Raw genomic sequence first — 8,777 nt, 5'->3', positions numbered from 1 at the left:
CATCTTGAATGTGGCAGGTTGAAGATGTACTGCCAAGGGTGATCTAGGGCATGTTGTTTTGCTGCCACATATTCTAGACTGCCATGGGCAGTGGTTTGGCTACCACCTTGAGTCTACTTGGACATCTGTCTAAACCTGAATTTTTTGTCAAAAACCTTAACGCAACAAAACAAATCTTGAGTAGCTCATGCCCTGCTCTTAGGAATTTTGTCGTCGTTTAAAAATAATGTTCAACTTTCTTTTATCTTTTTTATTTTTTTAACCTAGTCACTGTTTACAGTTGTATGCTAACGCCTGAAATATTGTCTGTGCTGTGGTATATGAGCATTGCCAATTTTATATTTATTGCAGCGAAGAAGAAACTAAAGATATAAGAAAATGAGGAGCATGACTGTGCTCCTAAATCTGTGTGGGTGCATGTGGGAGAAGTGAGTTGGGATCCCTTGAAAGGAGGCTTTTGGGGGTGGGGTCTCCCAGGCTTCTCCTTGGTGTTCCTGCTTGGGGATCACTGCTGCTAGTTGACTGGACCTCCCCAATGGAAGTTTGTGATTCCGCTTTGGCAAAATTTCATTGACTAGTAGAACTCATTCGGTTTTAGTGCATATTTCAATATAAATGTAAACATTTCACTCAAACTTGCTGTCTTTCTGTCTCCTTTATCATAGTTTGAATTCCCATGAAGAGAGAAGGGATTTTTTTTTTCCTACCTTATCACAGGCAAATTGGATACTTAGATCATCCTGCTGCTTTTCTGTGGAGCTGAATGTACCAAGCTGACCCTCATCACTTATCTCCTTGGGGGTGCAGAATGGCAGGGTAGGATGAGCAGATAGAAGGAATCCTAAGTAGATACGTGGAAATATTGTCAAGTGAAATGTTTCAGATTTGTTAATAGTATCTGGTAGTTAAAAAGAGAATTAAGTCATTAAATTGACCTCTTGACCCTTTTTCCTAATTTCAAATCTTTAGAATTTTATTCACGTTAATTGTCCCAATTTCTATAGTTTCTCCATTCCTCATGCTAATAATCACCAGTTCTTCTTTTTTACATTTTGGAATATTTCTTTCTACTGTTACCGCCAGCTTTAACTTAAGTGCCTCAAATTAACTGGAGTATTCTGAGTTCCTGTGTCATCTAGGGAGAAAAGCTTCAGGATAACATTTCCCATATATTAACCACCTAAGCAATTTAGGTAGGTGCATTTCCACTTTACTGTTGGCTGGGAGGCCTGGAGAAGTTTGCTGTCTTGTCAAAGATGAGTCATGTAATATAAATGGTTGAGCTGGGATTTGAACCCAGCTTTACCTGACTTCGAAGTCCTTGCTCTTAACTACTACTCATTCAAACTGGGGTGTCTTTTTAGCTCTAGATTGTGATTCACTGAGTTCATTGCAGATACATCCCTAGTTTCTTTTCAGTTGAAAGTCCTGGGAATGAAGTCACAGTCTTCTCACCTGGACCAAAGGCAACAGCTTCCTTCAGTCTCTGCAATCAATATACTCCCTTTCGAGTCCATCCTCCACGTGGCCATGGAATTACTAGAATTTATTTAAAGCGCATTATCTGGCCATCTTGTTTCCCACTTTAAAACCAGCAGTAGAATTTAAATTGTGTTTATAGAGCCAAGAATTTTTGGTGGTACGCATGAAGGGGTTCAAAGACTGGCAACTGTATTAGCATGTCAGGAAGTTCAGATTGACAGGAGGATACTTGGGTAAGTGAAATAAGATTTTAAAGTCTAAAACAGGAAAGTGTAAGTACAGTCAGTAATAAATGGCAGAATGATTAAAATAGGAGTTGTCAGCTTCCATATGCTGAGGGGTGGTGGTGGGGGCCACAAGTGCAGATGGAAATACTGAATGAGGGTTCATGTCAGACCTTCAGAAAACACAGCTGCCTCCCTTGAAGTCCACTCCATACATGAGTCCAGACAGTTCTGCAGGTGGGTTTCTGTGGATGTGTGCTGTGGACTACCTCATCTGACCTGGGTGAATGGCCTCAGTCTCAGTATAACAATGTGGCTGCTAGTGACAATGTGGACACAGTTCTCCTTTATCACCTTCGCCTCCCCAAGCTAACACATCTGCCCCAAGGACAACCTCTTTAGAGCTGTGTGACCAGAACAAGGGTCACTTACCTGGCCCATTAGGGCCTATCCAGATGACTAACTCCACCAACCACGCCAGCAATGATTACAGCAGATTGATATGCCAATAAAATGTTCCTAAGCAGCTAAAAGTGTCTGTGGTTTTTGCGACATTCGCTTTATCACTTCTCACCATGGTGAGGCTATTGGATTAAAATGATTTACTCCTATAAAAGGATAAAATTTGGAGATAACTAAACTGAGGGATTTTTGTTTTTCTACTTGCCTCCCCCTGCCCGCCCTCCCCATCTAATCACACCAAGTTCCTCTCCACCCACCCCCGCAGAGGCATTGCCTTGTGAGCTGGTCACAGGTTCCCCTTAAATCACAGGATAGCAGTGAAAGCAGCCTGGGGCCTGAGGCTTTGCTGATTGTTTCCAAACTGCTGTGTGAACCTCTTCAGTGGCCCAGAAGTGGAAGAGAGGGTAGTGTGGTGGAAGGGGAAGCTCCCTCACCAGCATCTACTTGGGGAAAGAACCAGCAGGAGAATCTATCCCTGTTCTTCTCCAGCCAAGGCAGGAGTGAAACCTTAGCTACATATTTTTACGTAGCCACAAAGCAAAGAACTTAATTGTTTTGCTAAACACATAGTCTTTCTTGGGCCTGATTTTATGCTATGCCTCTTGCCTCTTGCTTATTTGCTGGCTTATTTTATCTTAACAAATCACATCAAAAATATGTATCAAAAAAACAAATTTTACACACTGATAGAGCTTTGACAGCACCCCTGTAAAAATTAATGACACATCAGTGTACTGCAGCATGCTCTTTGATAACCACTGATAGTCCAAGCTATTAAATATAACATCCAATGTGCTCCATGACCTGGCCCTCTTCAGTTCGTTTATATCCTCCCACCTCTTACTTTGAACTTCATGCCAATAGCATTGAACTCTGAGTCTCTGCCTTTGCCCCAAGTTGAGACCCTCTGGAATATGCTCCTGCCCCTTTGCCAAGCTAACTTCTACTCATCTGTTAAGAATCCTTCAGAGAGTCCTGGAATGTTTTCTGATTTCTCCTATTTTCAGCTCACATCTGTACTAGGTCTCTCATCTTTGAATTCCCATAATACCCTGTGTAAATCTTTTACCATTGCACTTAATCACTTTTCTACACTGCTAGATATGAATTCCTTAAGAACAGAGAATGTGTTTTAAGTATCTCTGTGTTCCCAGCACCTAGCTTAGTGACTAGTACACACTAGGCACTGAATAAATGAATGAATGAATGAATGGATAGGAGATCGAGTAATTTCTTCATGATCATCTAGCCAGTAACGGTCAGAATTGAAACCGGAATACAAATCATTTGACTTCAATTTCTGTCCTTTCAATGGTATTATGCTGCTGCTTGTAAGAAACAGTAGACATTATTCCAGCTAGTGATAAATTTACCTAAGAACAGTGAAAACCAGAAAGATGCAGTATATACGTATTACAAAAATTATTGAGACATTTTCTGGAATTGTTTGATTAGAACTAGATGGAATTATGAAAGATACATGCACTCCAATATTCATAGCAACATTATCTTCAGTTGCCAAGACATGGAAGCAACCTAAGTGTCCATCAACAGATGAATGGATAAAGAAGATGTGGTATTATATACACAATGAGATACTACTCAGCCATAAAAAAGAATGAAATTTCACAATTTTCAGCAACATGGATGGACATGGAGGGTATTATGCTAAGTGAAATAAATCAGACAGAGAAAGACAAATACTGTAGGATATCACTTGTATGTAGAATCTAAAAAATACAACAAACTAGTGAATATAATAAAAAATAAGCAGACTCACAGATACAGAGAACAAACTAGAGGTTACCAGTGGGGAGAAGGAAGGGGGGAGGGGCAAGATAGCAGTAGGGGATAAAGAGGTACAAACTATTATGTGTTAAATAAGCTACAAGGATATATTGTACAACATGGGGAATATAGCCAATATTTTATAATAACTATAAGGAGTATAACCTTTAAAAATTGTGAATCACTATATTGTACACCTGTAACTTATATAATATTGTACATCAATATAATACAAGTATACTTCAATAAAAAATAAAAAAGAACTAGATGGAATTAATAAAGATGGTTTTTATAGGAAAAGTGAAGTTAGAAGAAAAAGCTAGACTGGTTCAGAGGGACAAAAATATCGTGAATGAGAAAATCACCTTTGTGAAGACTCTAGGAACCAATGAAATAACAGAAGCAGCTATAGGATGTAGCCTGTGTCCGAGCCAGAGTGTAAAGAGAGGGGACCTGTTCTGATAAGAACAACTTGGAATAAGGACTGGGTAGCTGTATGTGATCTTTAGATACAGTCAGAGAGGAGTAAAAGGTTCTTCAGTTGCATCTTCTGATTTCTTAGCCAGAGACCCAAGGTTTCTTGAAATAGGAGGATGGCTGGCTCAGTTTTATCAGTGATCTTTGGAGACACGGATTTGAGTTGATCAATTATTCATCTGCTTGTTTTCAGCAACCTGATGACCAGCCTCATTTCCTGGAAAGCCCTGATGTTGGTTCCATCACACGGCCACAGGGAACCGGATGCCTGAACGCACTGTGCACATTTCCCCTTCTGAATGGTGAAAACGAAGGTTTAGGAAATGCAGAGTGGCTGATCTGTCTCTGGCAGAAAGTCCTGGCCACTTGGTCAAAGCTCTTCTCCCTTGACTCCCCTTCTACTCTTTAGACAATAGTTCAGGATGATGAATTCAGTCAAGCCCAGCTCCACTGTGTGTGGCATTTAGGAGGACAATGGAGATGAGAGGTGGATCCTGAAGGCTCAGAAACTGCAATTTGCCTAAGATGCACAATACAGGGAATTAAACATAGAACTTTCTATCATCAAAGTCCTTCTTTTTTCCACAACACCATGAAGCTGTGGGATGGGTATGAGACCTTATCCCCAGAATGACAGAGTAAATACTGTACCTTTAACTGATTCCTAATCTGATGTGCACCCCCTTTTCACAGTCTTTGATGGAGAGAAAACAGACATGAGGGCAGCTCTGGGAAAGAACAGAACTTGCATGGTGGGAAGAAGGGCTGTACTCTTGCTTCTGGAGCTGCCTATACCCAGGACAATTGTATTTGATCTCCAAGTAGATACACTGAGCCCTTTTTACCGTCACAGTGAAAACAGGGGACTTCAAGTTCATTTCCTTCAGGGGGCTGGTTTTGCAACCTTTTTTTCTGGGTTAAAGTTATACCATTAGTTAATTCTAAAGTCTGTTTTGATTCTGCCACCCACCTACAGACACGGCCACTACCTACCACCCAGATTCCTAAATTACTCGATCGGATTCAGCTAATCCATCCTGCTGTTGGTGAGTCCTAAGGTCATTTTAACAATACCCCTGAGCCAGCCGAAGCTTCCTTCCTGTCTTCTTGCTCCAAACTCTGAAAATCCTGTGACACAAAATGGAGCTGGACTCGTGGAAAGCTGTGAACCTTGTCAGCTGCCTGGTGAATGGTCCCATTTCCCAGGTCCTTTCTGCATTCAGGATCAGAAGGATGGCCCACAGGGAAATGAAAGGAAGTCATCCAGCCTTGTGACCCAACACTGCCCCCTTCATCACCAGGGCTGGGGTTGGGCTTTTTATATAACATGGCAGAGAATGCAGTAGCTGGGCCTATGCAGAAGGCCAGGGGGCCTGCCCTCAGGACTTGACATCTCTTTGCACTTAGAAGTCTGGCTTTGAGACCCAGCACTGCCCTTCTTTTTTTTTTTTGCCGTACGCGGACCTCTCACTGTTGTGGCCTCTCCCGTTGCGGAGCACAGGCTTCAGATGCGCAGGCTCAGCGGCCATGGCTCACGGGCCCAGCCACTCCGCGGCATGTGGGATCTTCCCGGACCGGGGCACGAACCCATGTCCCCTGCATCGGCAGGCGGACTCTCAACCACTGCGCCACCAGGGAAGCCCTGGCCTTCTTTTACGCTGACTGCTGCAGCCAACAAAAAAAGCCTTCACTCCACTCAGGCCTGCCAAACCTCAGAAAGGGCCTATTCATAACAGGCTTGTGCTGTCTCTCCCTCCGGCCCCCAACCCTCCTACCCACCGTGGGTGGGGCAGCAGGGCTGAGGAAAGTTCTGCAGACCTGAGAAACCCTGGGAAAACACAGGGCTGCTGCCCTCCCACCCTGTCTGAACACTCAAGGTTAAGCCCTTGAGACCTTGAAAAAGGAAAAGATGTTGCCCGGAGAAAGGGAGCAAACAGAAATATTGATCGTCACAGTTGTTTGGCCCCAGATCGGTAGTTCTCAAAATTTATTGTGTATAGCAAACTTCTGGAGTGCTTCCTAAAATGCAGATTCCTGGGTTACACCTCTAGAGACTGTGATTCAAAAACTGCAAGTAGGGTCTCCATGAGCATTTTAAACAGGCCTAGAGGCACATTTTGCCCCCAAACCTGAGGCAGAGTTGGAATGTTTCTCCCCACCCCCAAGCCCAGCCTGGGATTATTCAGTACAGCCTCAGTACCAACCAGCCTATGGCAGAAATGCTCCGGTCCTCAACTTGTGGTCCCCACAGAACCCGGGAAAGCTCCTGGCACAGACAGGGTAGACCAGTTAAATCACATCAGCCTCAGTGGGGAGCTCAAGCTCAGGGTGGCAGTATTTCTTAGAGTTCCAGATTTACCGGGAGGTTTGTGATGAGGGAAAAAGTGAAGTGCAGTTGGAATGTGGAAATCTACATTGACTCTCCACACTGGGTTGCTGACTGCATGGAGGGCTCATTGAGAAGATACCTCTTGTAATCCTGAGGGTCCTCTGATTCCGATTCAGGTTTGTATAGATATGTGGGATAGAGTACTGGACCAAGGCACAGGGGACTTCAGTGAACTACTCATGAGCTGACTTTTTCTGGGCTTCGCTCTGCCTATCTGTAAAATGAGGGGTTGGCCCAGGAGTCTGCTAAGGTTCTAGAGTTCTCTAGCCCCTGCAGCTTGCTTTTGTTCTTCATCCTCACGTATGAATGCCTGGGCAGGGGCTAGGTCTAATTCTCTCCCTCACTGTTTGCCCAGTATAACTAGAACAGTACCTGGTACATAGTAGGTGCCCATTAAATATTTATTGCAGGAATGAATACATATTTATAACAGGTCATAAGCTAAAATAGTCCTGACTGGAACAATGCGCAGGTAGTGAGGCAGGGGCAGGGACTGAGGCTGCTGGAATCTTGCAAGCAAGAGAACCCTGACAAGTCAATGGCCTAGGTGGCTTCATCAGGGTATCTGACAACTTCAGAGGTGGCCTTTCTTTCCCTTTAAACATATCTAATTTGTCTTAGGTATGTTCTTAGAATTTGTGTACATTGTAGAAAATTTATAAATTTTAAAAATATATTAAATAAACGTAAAGACCATCCAACCAGTGATCTTTCTTTTTTTCTTTCTTTCTTTCCTGAACTTGTCTATACTTTTGGAATTAGAGGAAAATGATATGATACATGTTATTTATTTACATTTATTTTTATTTATTTATTTTTGACTGCATTGGGTCTTCGTTGCTGCGCGCAGGCCTTCTTTAATTGGGGCCAGCGGGAGCTACTCTTTGTTGTGGTGTATGGGCTTCTCACTGTGGTGGCTTCGCTGTATGGCCTCTAGGCGCGGCCTTCAGTAGTCGTGGTGCGTGGCCTCAGTAGTTGTGGTACAGGGGCTTAGTTGCTCCGCGGCACGTGGGATCTTCCCGGACCCCGTGTCCCCTGCATTGGCAGGCAGATTCTTAACCACTGCGCCACCAGGGAAGCCCGATACATGTTATTTAAAAAGCCACCTGTAATTCAAGGGTAATCATTGCTAAATTTTATGCAGTTTTCAACGTTTTTCTATGCATGTCTATGTATTTGGAAAACATACTGTTTATATAGTGTCATAACCTGAATTCTCTGCTTGCATGTCCCTAAATGTCTTAAGCATCACTTTCAATGGCTTCATGATAATAGTACATTTAAGCACTCCCTCATTATGGACATTTAAGCTGTTTCCTTTAAGCTTTGTATTATAAGGATCACAGTGATAAGGATATTTGCCCACACTTTTTTTTTTATCTGTATTTCTTATTTCCTTAGGATAGCATCCCAGAAGTGGAATTATTTGGTCAAAGAGTGTAAAGCTCTTTAAGCTCATTGAGACGTGGTGCCAAACTATTTTGTAGAAGTTTCTTTCAACGAGCTTTGTAGCTGCCCCAGCAGAGAAGAAGAGAAACAGCCCTTCGAGCTTGAAGGCATCCTTGAAGCTGTGTGGCCGCTGCAGTGGGAGGCGGGAGCGCACAGGGTTTCTCGGGCATTTCTGTCTCGGCTTCCCCTCCACGGGCAGTTTCCTAGTTCTTAGAAATTTTTCTTTTCTTAAGATAATTGGGAGAAAAAAAAACGTCCCAGGGGTGGAGGATGTTAGTGGTAATGGCAGTGGTGGTGGGGGTGAGGGTGACCCTTACGTGTGAAAAAGAGAATTTGTCAACAAGAATCCAACACTTGGAGATCCTTCACGGAAACATCCATCTAATCCAAAGTGAGCTTCCAGAGAAGGTCGGGATAATGAAAGAGGAGCCGGTAACAGGATAGGAGTGGGAGAAGGCCTCCAGCTGGAAAGCGGCGTCCCCTTTAAGACCCAAGCCGAAGCCTGG

This window comes from Aethalodelphis obliquidens, unplaced genomic scaffold (assembly GCF_003676395.1).
Source record: "Aethalodelphis obliquidens isolate GAN/ISIS:26980383/991018 unplaced genomic scaffold, ASM367639v1 scaffold46, whole genome shotgun sequence".
In the NCBI taxonomy this organism is placed as follows: domain Eukaryota; kingdom Metazoa; phylum Chordata; class Mammalia; order Artiodactyla; family Delphinidae; genus Aethalodelphis; species Aethalodelphis obliquidens.
This window is presented reverse-complemented; position numbering follows the sequence as displayed.